The following is an 18,896-nucleotide window of genomic DNA, read 5'->3' as shown; positions in this document are numbered from 1 at the left end:
CAGGGAACCGGGATGATGTAAAACTTTTTTTGACATGTGTAGTTACGGCTGCTGCCGAAATGCGTCAGCGTCTTACGGATTACGAAATAATAAAACTGTCAAACTAAGTAATTTGGAAACGAAGCTATATCTTTCGTGGCTGTTACGACTTTTATTAATTGTTTCTGATTTTTGTTGTTTGAATCATCAACCTTCTGAATGGTTTGATGCAGCCCGCCACGAATTCCTCTCTTGGCGCAACCTCTTCATCTCAGAGTTGCATGTCAATGTACAGTCTCAATTATTTGCTGCATATATTGCTCTCTCTGGCTTTCTCTACAGGTTTTGCACTCTGTAGCTCCGTACAGTGTCATGGAAGTCTTTCCCTGAGGTCTTAACAGATGTTCTATCATCCTGACCCTTCTTCTTGTCTGTGTTTTCCAAATACTCCTTTCATCTCGGATTCTGCGCAGAACTTCCTCATTCCATCTGATTTTCTAAATTCGTCTGCAGCATCATATCTCCGATTTAATGAGTTTAATTATTAGTGTAAACGAATGTGTGAATGTGAAGTAATGTACTAAATGAATATTGTTAAGTCTATTAACTGAATATACGCTAAGCTATGGCTGTATAGTAAGACCATATCATAGTATCAGAGGAACAGCGTACAGTACAGCTAGCAAGATTTTGGTACTGGGAAACAACAAACATATTACGATAATTGAGTTATTTTTAAAAAGAAGATACTTTGATATTTGTGGATTTCTTAATTTTATTCATTTAATATATTGTTCATAAAACCTGTTAAGGTGCGACTGATCAGATATAAAAGACACAAGAATGGGCAGTTCGATTCTGATATCGGGGTGATTATGTGATTATGATGTTCTCCAGGTAATTATACGACAGTACGTTCGCGCGTTTTTTTTTTTTCGCTAAAGAGCTGCATTCTAATGTCCAAATTCAGTTCGCAGCTTAGTCATTGTCATATTCTAACGTGCAAATGAGGGGCCCTAAACAGCTCTGACAATTTTGTGAAGTAGTGAGCTAAACCTGATCATAGGGTGCCATAAAGTGACGAGAACTTGTGTGAATGACGTAAATGCGAGACTTCGATTTTTACGCGCAAGTTGTGACTTTTAAGTAACCGAATTTCGCTCGGTGTACTGTGCACGTCGTGACCGCAAACTGAACGTTAGAAACGATCACTTTGTATGATATTTGAATGAGCATTTGTCACAGACAGTTCTTTTTGTTATCTTTTCGAATAAAGGTTTGGTTAGTCCGGCGTGAGGTCGAAAGAATTGAGCACGGGTGCAGCTTTCAGTTCTTCAGTCGCTTGACGGTGCGCTTCGTGCGGGCCAGCCCGTCGCCGGAGCGCCTTAAGTCACGGAATCTAGCACTAGGGCGTACTGCTTGTAGTCGTGCGTGCCCGCGACAAGTCTCATATGTCGAAGTGATGCGTTATACATAGCCTCTCCTTCCCAAGTGGCTCTTTCCGCCTTCCCGTGGTGCCAGCAGTCAAGCTCGGCATTTCCCGAGCCTGCCCGGGTGTCGCCTTGCATCAAAAGGGAGAGCTGCGACCCTACCCGATCCGAAAGCGAAGGGTGTGTGACACAGGGGGAGCTGTGTCCAGGGACCGGAGATCTGTACCTTGTGGGGGAGGATTGAGTGGTGCTGCTAGGCTACAGAGGGTGTTGCTCACTTAGTGTGCGACCCTTCTGCGCTGGACAGCTGTTGCCCCTCTCCCTCTCTGCGCAGAGCACAGATCTCGTTTGTCGGCGTGGGATCTCGGCGCGAGTCGGCAAGGGCGCTGGGCTGCGCCTGTGGGTAACCAGGGCGGATTCCGCCGAACGCAGAAGGTGGTGACATCGCCTGGGCCAGGTTAGCTGAGTCCAGACCCCTGAACGACTGGCTGACCGGCCCACCACCTGAATAGAAGTGGATCCTTGGCCAAGAGGTGGAAGCTCGGAATAGTGAGCGGCCAAGGACGAGAGGTGCATCAGCCCCTTCGGAGTGCGGGGTGCGCCTGCCAAGGAGTGATGAGTTAAATCATCGAGACGGGGCCACCGAGGGTGACCAGTACGTTGGCGACAGCGTGCTAAACCCGGCAGCTCAGCAGTGCCCTTGGCCTTGGTGCGAGGCCGGTGGCCGAGCAGCAGTCGTCTCCCCCCCCATCTCGCCCGCTCCCCCCCTATGCTAGAGGAAGGAGCCGGTCCGCGGCAAGAGACGGGTTTCAATCTTTTTCACTCGACTATACATCATAGCTGATCAAGACGCGAGTGATTCGAGTTGATTTTGAGGGCGTCTATGTCTACTGCTCCTACCTCACAAGAGAATGTGAGAAAGAACGATGAAAATGATTTAGAGAGACATACTAGAATTAACCAGATATTGGACTCAAGTGTTAAGAATGGAAAAATAGGCAATGCTGCAGTCCTGGCAATCAAAAATGAACTTGTTGCCTGATCTATAGCCAGCGTGAAGCTCGAGGGGCAATTAGATGATTTAAAGAAAGGGAATTAAAGACTCCGTCAGCAACTGGTCAAAACATGGGCTGGAGTGGTCGCGCAAGCAGCCACGAAAACACAGGCCACCAAAGAGACTATTGCCAAAATTTCGAAAAGAGTGGACACGGCCATCTTCCTGAGACCCATGCCCAGTCGGAGCATTAAGAAGGTCCACGAAATCTTCACTATTACTACAGACCCAGCGAAGGATAGAAACTAAATCAAAGAAGTAAAGGCGACAAAAAATGTTGTCATTGTAGATGTAGCCACTGAGGATGTCAGGAACAAAATTCTGGACAATACAAAACTAAATAAGGCAAGATCTACGAATAACTCTCCGAAATAAACAGTAGCAATGCCAATATTGTATTAGGTACCGAAAGCTGGTTAAAACCCGACATAAATAGCAATAATATCTAGAACCCGGATTGGACATTGTTGAGGAAGGTTACGACGGATGCTATGGGAGGTGGTGTATTCACTGTAGTTAAAAATTGCTTAAATGCAATTGAGTTCGATACTGGGTCGGACTGTGAAATAGTCTGGATAAAGTTGTCAATCAGACAACAGTTGACCATTGTATTAGGATGCTTTTATAGACCTCCAGCATCCGCCACAAATGTCGCAGAATGTTTCAAGGAAAGTCTTGAGAACATAGGAAATAAAGTTCCCAATTGTCCAGTAGTTAAAGGTGGAGACTTTAAGCCATTGACTGGGAAAATTACACGTTTATCTCAGGGTGCACAAGCAAAATCTCGTGTGAAGTTATTCTGCGAACGCTCTCAACATACAGACTTGAGCAATTGGTTAGAAAACCAACTGGAGACGAGAACATATTAGATATCTTTGCAACAAGCAGACCTGATATATTTGAGGAAGTTAATCTAGAAGAAACAAACCAGAGAAACAGCTTAGAGTTTTCTTATTTGGGAAAGCAAATAAAAGTGTCATTAATGAATATCTTCATAGTCAGCTCCAAGCATTCACTGCGGGATACGAAGATATTGAGCATCTTTGGGCGGAATTTAGAGGTATTGCCCACCAGGTGCTAGATAAGTATGTGCCTAGCAAAAATATAGGGGAGGGAAAGGATCCACCTTGGTACAACACACATATTAGTAAGTTTTGAGAAAGCAGAGAATTATGCACAGTTTTTTTAAGCGTCGTCACTGCTCCGTTCACAAACTGAAACTATGCAAAATGAAAGCAGCTGTTTAAAGGTCAATGAGACATTCTTTTAACGAATTTGAAACCAATATCTTATCTGCCGATTGTAAAAATAGCCCGAAAAAATTCTGTTTGCATGTAAATTCTATGAAGCCTACAAACAAATCAATACCATATCATGCCGACAGTGTGGATAATGTAACTGATGATGATCAACAGAAGGCCGAAATCCTAAACCTAGCCTTTAAAAATTCGTTTATGGTAAGGACTGCAGCACCATTCCCCCTTTCAATTATCGAACAAACCCAAGTAAGGCTGATATAGTGGCTAGTGTATCGAGGATTGTTAAACAGTTAAGATCCTTAGACAGCAGGAAAGCATCTGGCCCAGACAGTATCCCCGTTAGATTATATGTTGACTATGCTACAAATATAGCAGCATTTTTATCTACAATCTATCAGAGACCAGTGGAGCAGCAGCAAGTTCCACGGGAAAGGATGAAGACCCAGTTCATAGCAATCTATAAAAATTGTAGAAAATCGAATGCGCATAATTACTGGACAATTTCACCGACGTCGATTTGTTGTAGAATCATGGAACATATTTTGTGTTCAGACATAATGACCTTTCTTGACTCTGAGAAGTTCATCTGCAGAAACCAGCACGGTTTTAGGAAACATCGGTCATGGTAGAAACAGCTGGCCCTCTTAGTGCAAGATATACAACCGGCTCTAGATACCGGCTCCCAGGTTGTTGCCATATATCTCGACTTTCGAAAGGCGTTCGACTCAATTCAGCTGGCCGCGGTGGCCGTGCGGTTCTAGGCGCTACAGTCTGGAACCACGCGAACGCTAAGGTCGCAGTTTCGAATCCTGCCTCGTGCATGGATGTGTGTGATGTCCTTAGGTTCGTTAGATTTAAGTAGTTCTAAGTTCTAGGGGACTGATAACCTCAGAGTTACGTCCCATAGTGGTCAGAGCCATTTGAACCATTTGAACTGAGTTCAGCACTGTCGCTTGCTCCAAATAGTGCTCGCTTACGGTCTGCCCGATGACATTTGCAGCTGGATAGAAATAATTTCAACAGAGAGCATTACATCGTCCTGAATGGGGTACCTTCAATAGAAACAAGCTTAAGTTCAGGTGTGCCCCAGGGCAGTGTAATACATCCGCTGCTTTTTACGATTGACATTAACGATCTCGTAGATTGTATTGACAGCGACATTGAAACGTCCCCTAAAAAAAATTATACAACACTGGTCTATGTGAAACGTCCTCTTCGAACAATTATACACGACTGTGCTTAAACTGACACACAATATCTTTAGCGCAACGCAATCTTACTTCCAAAAATCCCTACGAAAGAATGGCCCTGACTAGCATTAACCTATACGTTTCACAAATCACTTAGCTCACAAAAATCTTCGTTACTCAAGCTACTGCAATACAGCGAGCGCCACTACTGCCAGCTAAATAAAAGATTCAAACTACTGAAAGCACTAACTACTGATATGCATAGTTAGCAAATGAAAGATTTTAATAGAGAACAAGCAATGTATTTACCTCTCTAGTCATAATATATATAGCAGTTCATGACACCAATTCTTACAAATTTCAAAACTCCGCCATCTCTCTCCCCACGTCCACCACTGCTGGCGGCTCACCTCCAACTGCACAACGCTACGCGCTGTTAGCATCCAGCTGCCGCTGCCCAACACTACAATGGCAGACAACAATGCAGACTAAACACAGACTGCACACGGCACAGACAGTGATTTTTTCATACCGAGCGCTATGTGGCGTTACCAATAAGAAAACCTAAACAGCCTACTTACATAGCCCCCGTGCTCCCCACAAAAAATTTTTACAAATTGTTTTGGGCAGTGGCCAATAATGATTTGATAAAATTTTTCATAAATACTATAACAAAGAAATGAAATGCTCACACTTATCGATACAATGTTGGTCAAGAGCTAAAATTTTCTCACAGTCCATAAAGACAGTCCTGATCATTCATCAAAGTAAAATTGCAGTGTTTTTCTCAAGGTCTGAGAAGTAAAATAAAATGCACACGGAAGTAGTGGATTTCCATGCTGTCTTGAAGAAGTAGTGTTGTCCCGCCAACGGTAAGACAGTGCTGACTCTTGACATGCAGACAGGTAATGGGCCACAACAGAGCAAACCCACAGCAGAGTCAGTCGAAGTTTTGAAGAATATTGGTACGTATGTCATCACAGAGTAGACCCCTTGTAGTCCTGGTAGAGATTACGGTATTGGTGGGCAACCAGAGATGCAGACCGACTGTAGACCTTGTAGAAATAATGGTATTGGTGGGTCATCAAAGGTGTAGACCCACTGTAGTCCTTGTAGAGATGGCCAGCAGCCATCTGTTTGACTGCGCAGGCGCACAATCACCAATGAAGAGTCTTGCGAATAATATAGCAAGTCCATAACCACCACTTGTGCACTCACAAAAATTGTTTTAGAAATCTCCTTAGAACCAGCAATGCTGTTAACCAGTCCCTTGCTGAATTATCAACACACTTGCAAGCACTATCAGTCCCTACTCCTCACATATTGTGCATATACTATGACCAACAGAAATGTGTGTAGTGAAATGTAACTTACAAGTTACTTAATTTGATGAACAGGTGTCAATTAGAATTTTATAACATGAGAATACAATAACAAAAGTACAAAATATATCATTAAAGAACATAATAGTACAGATAACATTTGCAGTAATACAGGCTTTACAAAAGAATCGAAATACAAATACATCAGTGTTACAAAAATTACGACATAAGTACATACATAAAAGATCAGAATAACTTTTGAAACATCAACTTCACACATGAGCATTAGAACAAAACAGAATAAATAATGTCTAAACATCTTTACAAAGTAAACAGCATGTTATTAATGCAAATTATATTTGAGGATAACAGTATTCCTCATCATAGTGAATGTAGCTTAGTATTAGAAAAATTCTGCTACATAAGTCTTACCAGATAAACATATAAAGACAGGAAAAAGACAAATACACGAGGGTACAGAAACACATAGAGGGATAATACGAAAGGAAAGGACAGGGTTTGTTTTACTGAAGTATTTTGCATAGAGATCTCCCTTAGTTCATCATTATTTCCAAAAAGTCCTATCTATACCTGCTTTCTGTAATTTTCTCATATAACCTCTCAGTGCATTTCTTCAAATCCATCGCAACTCATTCTCTTATATAGGCTACCCCCTCTTAAGCTAACTTAAATCTACTGAGCTCAGATGCTAAACTAAGGGATGAGGCAATGCAGTAGCACAAAACGATTAACACAAACAGCAATGAATAAAAAATGCAAGTAAGCATAGCAAGCAGCAATAAATGTAATAACTTATACCTAAACATGACAAAGCTCAAGTAGAAAAAAATATTACGCTAAAGACAACAATGCAGATAAGGGAAATCTATATTCACATCTTAATGTCTATATAATTAAAATGGTGCACCACTACTTATTCAATGAAATAAATTACCAAGTACTTGAAAAGAAAATTATATATACAGTTACTGTTGTTAGTCGCTTCTTATTGCTCTTTCCATTCCAAGAGCTCCTTTTTCGCAGAATGTGGATCATAAAATAATTATTTAATTGATCTGTCGACAGAAAGTGTTCCCATTAGCAAATGCATTTAATTTTATAAAACCAAAGCTGCAACACAGCTGGAAAACAGATATCAAATGAAATAAGCAACTATGGACAAAGCATAAAAATATCATTCAATAGTCATGTAACATTTTATAAGTTAGTAGAATTCTCTCAACTTTCGTAGAAAGACGTTTGTTATAATCAGGTGTCAGATGTAAGTATCTTTCTCAGTAATGAGCGTGTCGTATTTGCGGTGCTTTCTACAAAGGAATGTCAATAGAGAGGATAATGGCCCTTTTTTTTTACCTGTGCCTCTGAAAGGCACACACTAATGGCTCTCTTTTGTCAGGTGGTTTGTCAGGTGGCTGCCCACGACGCATTACGTGCAGGTGGTCACTTAATTGTCTTACCGAAATATTTACGACACCAGTTTCCGCTACAGTGGCAGTCTCACATAAAAAATTCACAGGTCAAGAATTTGCGTTACAAATCTGTAGAAATAAAAACATTTAAAAATAATAGTGTTCAAAAATTTTCGACAGCATAGTGATACATTCACGCATATACACACATTTTATAACTCTTCAAGTACGATTCTCGGTTTCCAACATCCTTTTTCACAAACCAGAGTCCCTAACCACTACTCATTATTCCTTCCCTTATTCGTCGACACTTCTTCAATATGTCATCATAACAGATACGTAGCATAACCAAATAACTCATATAGCATCAGCTTAAACATACGTCAGCAGCATAATTCACATCGTTATTGTAATAATGACATCATAACACCTCAGTCAAATCTCAAATATGTCATAGCTTTCTGCAATAATTTCAAAGCCTAAAAAGAATTCTCTGCTCATGTCAAAAGTGTCATTTACCTCAAACGTACTTTAATAATCATGACCCCATACCAAACACATCATTCAAAGCTCTCATAGTATCACAATGGTTCCAAAAAGTATGAACATTTCATAAAGTACAGAAAAAAATACAATTTCATAAGTGTGAAGTTATCCAACTGTGTAATTACGTAAACATCTGTCACTGATGTAGTATAATAAATGTTTGTTTCTCTCAGTTAAATGATCAGATAGCTGTGTAATTTATGTGTTAGAGAAATATGGTACCAATGTGTAAAGTTGTATAAGCAAATACCATATTTGCTAGGGCTCCTTGTGCTTGCCAAACACATGATACACAAAGTAAGCGTGTACCCCCCTGAGGATTAGTGTAATTTTATCCTCAGGTGTTACAGATTACAGCAATGGAATGAAATGTATCACAGAAAACTTTCTTTGTAATTCAAATATGTTGAAAAATAAATAGTTTAATGCGTGTCCTGTAGCGCTAAATGTGCGTCTTGCTGTAAGACAATCTCTGTGGAAGTGTCGTAGTTGTTGTCCTCCGAAAGCTAAGTACTGCAGAAGTCAATGTACTTACCTCATGATAAACGAAACTGAAATGCTTTACGTATAGATATCTTTGTTATTACGCTTATTGCCGTGATGATGTAAGTACTGTACTGTATGTATTGTTGTGCTACAGAAAAGGCTGTCTCATTGTAGCTATACCACAAACGTTACTACTAAAACATGTTTTACTTTCCAGAAAAATTCAGAAAAACTGTGCAGATATAAAACAGATAAACTGCAAAAGCAACATTGTAAATTGTCACTCATTAGTAGCGTCGTGATAAAATCGTGTCATCTGGTATCTCACAGAAAGTACTTTAAATCCAGAATGTATTTTCAAGTAAACCAAAATGTTGCATTAAAATCTCATTAGCAATACTGGTAAATGTTCTAAGTATGTGAGCCTTATAGTCGTTACGTAATCGTGGAACTAACAAGCAAGAATGTACAAATAACAACAATGTGTCATCTGTCCACTACAACAATGCACTCGTAAATACTGTCTAAATATGTTCCGTAGGTTCTAGAATGGATAGTATGCTTCAAACATTGTTGCATGTTAACAATTTCTTAAGTCTGACAAAGCATACTAGTAATGTTAAGTGAAAAGTTATATGGTAAAGACGAAGATAAAGGCAGATTATCTTTCAATAAACGGTTTTACATGTGAAATGCGGTGCAATCATTTACCCTTTCTAGTGCGCAGAGGTTCAGCTTCCAAGTAATTATCATGTTGTATACGTCGGCACGGAATGCTAAAATTTTTTCTGAAGGCTAGCGTCAACGTTATTTTTCTCTGAGCAAGCCGGCGCACGCGGCTGCCTGCGGTGTAAGTCATTGTCTGTCTCTTTGTTGGCGCGCGCCATTAATGGGATTAGGGGACCTAACTTCTAAAAATTCACCTTGCCGAGAGGGCCCTACCCTGTTTAAAGCTCGCCAGTTCTGATGGATTTCCGGTCTGTCATTATGATTATATCGTCTGTCGTCATGTCGGTAGTTCCTGTAATTTCTTGTTTGTCGGTCATGTGGTGGAGAATTTCTCCCTGAATTATCACTGCGTGGTGGACCCTTGCGTCTGAAGTTATTCTGTCTCCCATGATAATAATATTGCTGGTTGCCATATTGTCTGTTTCTATGATTGTCTGTGTCATATTCATTACTACGGAAATGCGATTTTTCTCTGTAATTATTACTCTGCCAGTGGTTGTCATACGGGTGGTGTCTGTTTTGGTCACGATTTGTGTTGTGAGAATAGCCTTGTCGTGTCCAGTTGTTATTTCTTTCACCGCGGAATTGCGACGGATATGACCTGTAATTATTGTGTTTCTGTTTTCGCGTTCCGCGAGTGTCAGTGTCAATTTCTAATTCTTGTAAGAGTCCCTGAAAAGCTTCAATGTCGTCTTTGCAACGTCCTGCCAAAATAATATGTCGTAAATGTTCAGGCAATTTCATTAAGCAAATGTGGATGAGTTCTGTGGGGCTGTATGGGTTTGAAAGATATTGATTCTTATGTAACATGTCTTCAAAATATTTCACAAGACTGGAAAATTCAGATTGTTCGAAATGTTTCATCATAATGATGCCATGTTTTACTCGGTCTTGTGTGGCTTGAGACCAATATGCTGAGAGGAAGGCATGGTAAAATTCTCCTTCACTGTGGCAATCGTGAATGGCCGATCGCATTCTTACAGCTGGTTCATTCTCTAAGTAGCCACACATTAATTCTAATCTGTGCTCTAGTGACCAGTTGGGAGGAAAACAATGAGAGAATTGATGGAGCCACGCTTGTGGATGAATGTCGTTGCCAGAATTCTTAAATGTTTTGAATTTACGTGTAGTAATGAACAGCTTATATTCAAAATCATCGTCTCGGCGGGTAGCATATCGGTCATTGTTACGTCGTGTCGGCGGTTCCATCTCAGAATTCGGTGTACCTTGCCAATTTCTTTCATAATTTCCGAAGTGCCCTGTGTTATTATTTTGTGGCTGTTCCGTATTTCTATGTCCCTCTTCCCATATTGGTGCGCGGGTGTCCTCTGAAATACGTAATTGTTGTATTACCTGTGTCAGCTGATCTTGTACTTCCCGGATTTCTCTTTGGTGTTGCGTACTAATTTGATTCAGACTTTGTTTGAATTTCCTAATTTGTTTGCACTCTTCTGTGTCATTAAAGACTACCGGTTTTGTGTCATTCAAATTAGCATCTACCTTCGTAGATAAATTAGTGAACTGATCCGAAAGTTCGGCTACTTTCTCCGATAGTGAACACATTTCGTCAGTGTGTTTTTCTGAACCAAGTTTCAGAGTGTCCATTTGTGTTGAAATCGAATCTACTGTGTCCTTTAAGTTTTCTTGAGTTCTTGCAAGTTGCGTAACCGAATCGGTGGATGCAACTGAGTCCACTTTAGCTTGCAAGGTGTCGTGATTTTCACGAACAACAGTTTGTAATTCTTTCATGGCTGCTTCGTGATTCTGTAATGAGTTTTCATGCCGCGAAAAAAATAGGTTGAAAATGCTCACAAATTTGTGTTTTTACGTCATTACAGATTTTTTGACATTTCGATTCAATGTTATGTAACTCAGTAGTTAAATCTTCACGTGTTTGTTCAAGTATGATGTCTAACTTCCGAAGATTATGTTCCATTGTGTCCAACTGTTGCTGTGTTTGTCTCTGATTCTGTTCCATTGTGTCTAACTTTTGAAGATTATGTTCCATTGTGTCCAACTGTTGCTGTGTTTGTCTCTGATTTTGTTCCATTGTGTCTAACTTTTGAAGATTTTGTTCCATTGTGTCTAACTGTTGCTGTGTTTGTCTCTGGTTTTGTTTCATTTGTTGCATTAATTGCAATAATAATGTATTAGTGTCTGGAATCTGATCATCTATGCTTTTCGGCAGTGCATTTGCACCGGCAACATTCACAGTTTGACAAGCAGAAAATGTGTCTCGGCTTATTTGAGAAAACGGTGAGGACGCAAAACCTGAATGTACAGTATTTGCAAGATTGTGTCCTGTCATATCGGATTCCTGACGCGAGCTGTTGCCGACCAATCGATCGATAATGCTTCCCTGTTCACTAACTGTTTAACTTCCTACACCATTATTTGCAGCCCGCTCCATTTCCCTATGCACTATTACCAAATTACTACTTTGAACATTTGTGAATTCATTACATGGTGGCGCTAACACATTGCTTTCGTCTTCACTGTCATTTCTCAGTTTACTTTGGAGCCTAGTATTACGTTTTTCGCACGCCATTATTGTCACAATATTTCACACGATAACACAGAAAAGCACAATTTGAAGAGCAAAACTAAGAGAACACATTAACATAGCACTGAAAATAATATCTAGTTAATTGCAAGCGCAGCTGCGAAATACTTGGTGCAACTCTACATGCATGCCACAACTGTTGTACTGTACAACAATGAAAGACTACAACTACAAAGGAAATTCCCTCTATGATTACGTGCTAGCAATAAAAAAATCTACGTTAATTACACAAACTACAAGAAAAAATCAGAAGATTCCAGTGAGGTATCCTCGGCTAAGGGTCGACATATGAAACGTCCCCTTAGAAAAATTATACAACACTGGTCTATGTGAAACGTCCTCTTTGAACAATTATACACGACTGTGCTTAAACTGACACAATATCTTTAGCGCAACGCAATCTGACTTCCAAAAATCCCTACGAAAGAATGGCCCTGACTAGCATTAACCTATACGTTTCACAAATCACTTATCTCACAAAAATCTTCGTTACTCAAGCTACTGCAATACAGCGAGCGTCACTACTGCCAGCTAAATAAAATATTCAAACTACTGAAGGCACTAACTACTGCTAGGCATAGTTATCAAATGAAAGATTTTAATAGAGAACAAACAATGTATTTACCTCACTAGTCATAATATATATAGCAGTTCATGACACCAATTCTTACAAATTTCAAAACGCCGCCATCTCTCTCCCCACGTCCACCACTGCTGGCGGCTCACCTCCAACTGCGCAACGCTACGCGCTGTTAGCATCCAGCTGCCGCTGCCCAACACTACAATGGCAGACAACAATGCAGACTAAACACAGACTGCACACGGCACAGACAGTGATTTTTTCATACCGAGCGCTATGTGGCGTTACCAATAAGAAAACCTAAACAGCGTACTTACAACATTAGACAGTTTACGGACGATGCTGTAGTCTACAGGAAAGTAGTATCACACGAAAGTTGGGAACAAATAAATGAGGATTTGAATAAAATAAATGCATGGTGTAGTTATCTCTCAATATTAGTAAGTGTAACCTACTGCATATAACAAGGCGAAAATCCCCATTAATGTACGAGTACAAAATAGATGACTAGTGTTTGGAAGCGGTAACATCCGTCAAGTATCTGGGCGTGACTGTTCGAAATTATCTCAAATGGAATGATCAGATTACACAAGTAACGGCAAGGCGAACTCTATAGATTGCGGGATTGGTAGGATACTGAAACGATGTAGTCCTTCAACGAAGGAAATTGCTTACAATACGTTACTTTGTCCAGTCTTAGCGTGTTTTTCGTTAGTATGGGACGCTTACCAGTTGGGTCTGATTGAAGAGATTGAGAAGGTCCAAAGAAGAGTGGCAAGATTGGTGATTGGTACATTTAGCCATCGCGAGAGCGTTACAAATCTCATTGAAAGTGTGAAGTGGGACACACTTGCACATAGACGACGCGCTAAGCGAAAGGGGCTGCTTACTAATTTCCGAAACCCGATCTTTGCCGAGGATGTAGAGCATATATCATTACCACCATCTTTCAAATCGCGCAATGATCACCATTCAAAGATAAGGGAAATTAGAGCTCGCACTGAGGCTTTCAGACAATCGTTTTTCCCTCGTGCGATCCGCCAGTGGAACAGGGAAGGAGGAATATGACTCTGGCGCGAATTGTGCCCTCCGCCACACACCGCTTTGTGGCTTGATGAATATATATATAGATGCAGATGTAGAAAATGCGACAAGAAAAGCGAAAGCCTCTGGTAATGCTCTGTGATGTACCAGTAGCAATGAAAGATTACGATATTTATGAGACAATGTATCATCAAAAGTTTGATTACATGGATTGGGATACTTTTTAAAATGAATTCAAATTACGCTTTTAAAACTGGGCCCCGGGAACGTGATGTAGTACATCACGTTGCCGAGGTCTCTGGAAAAATGTGGCGTAGGTTCACCACTATGGGAAGAATCTATATAGACTTCCATGCATTCAATGTTCGAGATTACTTAGTGGTTCTCCGATGCCCCAATTGTGGCAACTTAGACCACGTGCATAGGCACTGTGAACGACTGCTGGCTTGCTTCAGGTGTGGCGCTGAGGAAGGCTTATTGCCCGAACTGGGACATGGGGTGGGATATACAATTTTCATTACAACAAGACCGACTGGGACCGCTTGTCGAAGAAGTTCGACATACCGATGTTGCCAGAGGTTGTTGAGAATGTAGAGGGGTACGCCGAGGAACTGATGAAAGCAGTTACCAGGGCGGTGAGGGCAGCTATACCAACCAGGGGGAAGCCGTTGCGGCCTCCCCTTTAGTATGGTTAGCCGAACTGGGACAGATGCGCCAGTAAGGAGGACGACTAGGTGTTATCAGCGAAGTGTCGTCTGGGAAGAAAAGCAATTATGGCTGCAAGCGTACAGAGAAGCCAAAGAACAGTTCCAACAGGAGCTCAGGGCAGTCAGGCTGAGGAGCTGGGACAAGTACGTAAAAAGCCAGTTGGCTACTGACTCTTGGGGTGTCCCATAGAGGTTAGTACAGGAAAAAATAAGGTCGCCTATGGTGTTATTAACCGTCAGGGATGGGGACCGGATGACTGGGGCATGGCGGGAAACTGCCAAGGTCCTCCTCTGGGTCCTGGCGCCTGATGATAGAGAGCAAGACGACTCAGATGAACAACGAAGGATCAGGAATGAAAAGCAACGGGTCTACGTATATAGTAACATGGTTTATCCCTTCTACAAAAAGGAGGTACGTGCCCACATAAAGGCCTTATGAAGGGCAAGGCTCCTGTCTCAGACGGCATTACAGTGGAGGTGGTGCAATTCCTCGCCCCGCAGCTGGTGGCACCTCTCACTAAGTTATACAATGAGTGTCTACAGCTTAGAAAATTTCACTCTGTTTGGAAAAAAGCTAATATGGTAATAATCAAAAAAGTCCGGATAAATACCCTAAAGAAGTGAAATCTTACAGACCCATCTGCTTACTGGACCTGGTGGGCAAACTTTTTGAGAGGTTGCTAGTAGACAGACTGACATCATACCGCGTGCTTTATGGGATGAGTGACAGACAATTCGGCTTCCAGTCGGGGCGATCAGCGCCTCACGCAATCGCCCTGGCTACGGATGTCTGTTACTCCGTCCTGCACAAGTACATTGTCGGCATCGTGGTGGACATCAGTGGGCCTTTCACAACCTGTGGTGGTCTGCGCTCATCTCCTGCTTGAACTGTCTAGGGTCGCTATATGGTTGTCTTAGGAGCTATTACGAAGACAGGAAGGTCTGGGTATCGGCCCTTAACGGAAGAATTAGCAAGAAAATAACAAAGATGTGTGTTCAGGGCTCTCTCCTGGGGCCTCTCTTCAATATGGAACCCCTTCTGGGTGAGTTAAAGAGCAGTAACGATGTGCCAGAGGTCATACCCTACGCAGACGATCTCCTCCTGCAGATGGGCGGCTGAAGCCGCGTGGACTTAGATCCTAAATTAGAAACAGCTATCTATTTTGACTGGATGGTGCCACAAAGTCAAAATGACAATTGCGCCAAGCAAGCCAACACACTTGCTATTAAAAGGACTACTTGTTAGGAATCCAACAATTAGAATTAACTGGTCAACAGTTCTTCGGCGCCGTGAGGCCCCATATCTAGATGTAGTGATCGACGAGAGGTGGAACTATGCAACATACTTTGACACTGTAACACAAGTATCATTAGAAACCCTAAGCAACCTAACTGGAATTGGTCACAAACGCTTCCATCTACCACCCGATCTAGTTAAATTGTACCATGACAGCATCCTAACCTCAATCATGGGTTACGGGTCAGGGGTCTGGGCACACAGGCTCACAAGGGTTATACCTGCAATGGCCATGAGAAGGGTGTAACGAAACATCCTCCTGCGCTCTGTAGGGGCATATGGAAAAACTCCTGGGGGCGGGGGGGCTTCTCGTGCTAATGGGGATCGATCTCCTTCATACAAAAATCAGAGAACAGGACGCCTGGTACTGAGTGAAGAAGGAAAGGAGGGAAGATAGTGGAAATAATGGGGGTATACGTTGGGGATAAGCCTGGCACAAAAAGAAGGAGGGAAGAAGTTTGGCAAGAGCAGTGGGACAATGATGAAACAAGGCGAAGAACGTGTGAGTTGCTGGCACACATTGAGGAGCGATTACAGCTTACATACCTTAAACCAACCAGAGGACTTGTGCACTTTCTTAGTGGACATGGACGCTACCCGACATACCTATGTCGGTTTGGGAAGCGAGCTACACCAACGTGTTACTTTGGTGCCTTGCAAGGCACTCCAGAGTACATTGTGTATGAGTGCCTTCTCTTCGACGACGGTGCAGATAAACTTAGACAACAACATTCTAACCATGACACGCACCATCTGTTCATGCATGAAAAAGCCTTTCACATCTTGGACAAACTCACTGATGCAATACCCAGCAGAGTTCTTAAAGAATTTGTAAGGAACAATCGATAGCAATTAATACCCGAATTAGAATCCGTGCAACTATCCTGTTAGCTGGGGCGTGGACATGGCCAGACGCTTCATGGCTGGGATCAACCTTGTCTCGGATTGGGGGGGGGGGGGGGGGGGGTGTACACCTTTCATCGATCGTGACACGCACCGACAATGGCAGTATATACAAGAAATACGTTAGTTGTAGGTCAAGATCGAAAAACCCCTTAGGATAGGACTGCAGTGATTAACGTCTTCGGCCAGCCCACTGCCAGGGGAACGCCCACTGGGGTTAGCTCGGTCAGCAATGCCAACAACAACGTAGGTTTGTTAAACGCAGGTCTCTTGTAACGCTGCAGGTGGTGTAGATTAATTAGGTATAGATAAAGTTGCATGTACATCATACAATATTAATTGTAGAGAAGCACTTACAATCAGCCAGCAAGCAACGTATACGTACAACAGAGTAATAATAGAATAGAAATGCCTTTAGTGGTGAAATAGTAGTACGAGTAGCATTAACATACCTGTGATGTTAGACTTTGAGCTGCAGTAATTGTAATATTATTGTAAATTAGGACTCATTAATGTAGTAAGGTAGTGGGTTGATATGTATTTTTGTAGTTAACTGTGAGTATAGAATTTTTTCACATAAGAAAAGGTTTGGTTAAATACCATGAGCTGACTGTTATGAGATACTGTGCTCGTAATTGTTAGTGTTGTGTGTGTGTGTGTGTGTGTGTGTGTGTGTGTGTGTGTGTGTACCGAAATCGTAACGTCAATTAACACGGAAGTGGCGGTGTTCTGTATTAAAAAAAAAGAAAAGGTTGAAATGGCTCTGAGGACTATGGGACTTAACATCTGAGGTCATCAGTTCCCTAGAACTTAGTACTACTTAAAACTAACTCACCTAAGGACATCATACATATCCATGCCCGAGGCAGGATTCAAACCGGCGACCGTAGCGGTCGTGCGATTCCAGACTTAAGCGTCTAGAACCGCTAGGCCACTACTGCCGGCGTTATGTATAAGGGAAGTGATAGTAACGAAAGTTTTTATTCACTGACTAACTTTCATATAATATCTCAGTAAACATGAAACTGGAAAAATATTATTGCAACCTAACCTTCAGGTACAATTAGTGCGATTGGGTCTACTAAGGTTCAATTCGTCACTGAAAAGTGATTGTTTTGTAACAGGTAATGTGTGTGAACGAGCTGCAGATGAGGAGAACATCGATAGGTAAATGTAACCGTTTCTTGTGGGCAGAACGATTAAAAACGCACCATGGCAGGTACTAAACACGTGCAGGCCCCTATTGTAGCACAGAGATATAAGACTGTGAGATCACTCTGTCAAAACCTTTCAGCAACGTAGAAACAATTATACGATAAGCCGTATGCATTATAGTATATTTGCACCTATTGCCCAGTGCACAATGTGTTCAAAACTGCTGCGAATTACTGTTACAATTAAACAGAGTTATACGTAAATTGAAGGGTCAGGGTGGAGAAAGTAAAGGAAACATTATTGACGAAAGCTGCATCGGAACTTTATGCGGAATTAGCGGCGGCGCGTGAAAGTTTTTGCCGGACCGAGATTCGAACCCAACATGGCCTGCTTACTACACAGCTGCGTTAACCACTGCGTCAGAAGTATTCAGTGGAATTGCAGGGACAGTCTCGGCACCTCTCTCGGCCCATCCAAATTCTGCTCATGCCCTGCATGATCGCTTCTTCGAGATTCCCGCAGGAGGTCCGTCGAAGGAAATCAATTATGCGTTATGTCTGTTTCTTCAGACATATACATATCAGCTGCATCGGAAATTTATGCCGAAACTGCGGTGACGAGTGAGACTTGTGCCGGACCAGAATTCGAACCCGGGATTTCCTGCTTACTAGGCAGTTGGGTTAACCATGTCCGATAGAACAGAATCCATGCATTAATATAATTGATTCGTTTCGATGGACAATGAATCCGCCACCATCAGTGAGATAATCCTTCCTTTCGGTGCTACTCGACTAGTTTCGAACACCTCTAAAAATTCGCAACATCTTTAAAGAGTTGTGATGTTGAAATAAAGTTGTGTAACTTGCATTAAAATTGTACGCTGTTTAATTTGTAGCACATTAAACTCGAAGGTGGCGTCCAACGCCAAGTTTTAAATATAATATTATATCTTAATAATGATATTCCGGTTGCATATAGATTCTAAGGGTGAAGGAAGGAAGATTAGGTTTTGACGTCCCGTCGACATCCAGATCACTAAAGATGGAACACAAACTCGGACTGTGTTGAGGACGTGGAACAATCCTAGAATTTTCATGGAACTATTGTGGGAAATAATGGAAAACCTAAAACTGGATCACCAGACGTGAATTGTAACTGTCGTCCTCCGGATTGAGAGTCCAGTGTGCTGTCCACTATGCAACACCTTAATTTCAAAAACATG

Source organism: Schistocerca gregaria, chromosome X (genome assembly GCF_023897955.1).
Source record: "Schistocerca gregaria isolate iqSchGreg1 chromosome X, iqSchGreg1.2, whole genome shotgun sequence".
Lineage (NCBI taxonomy): Eukaryota > Metazoa > Arthropoda > Insecta > Orthoptera > Acrididae > Schistocerca > Schistocerca gregaria.
The sequence above is the reverse complement of the archived record's forward strand: the minus strand, read 5'-3'. Positions refer to the sequence as shown.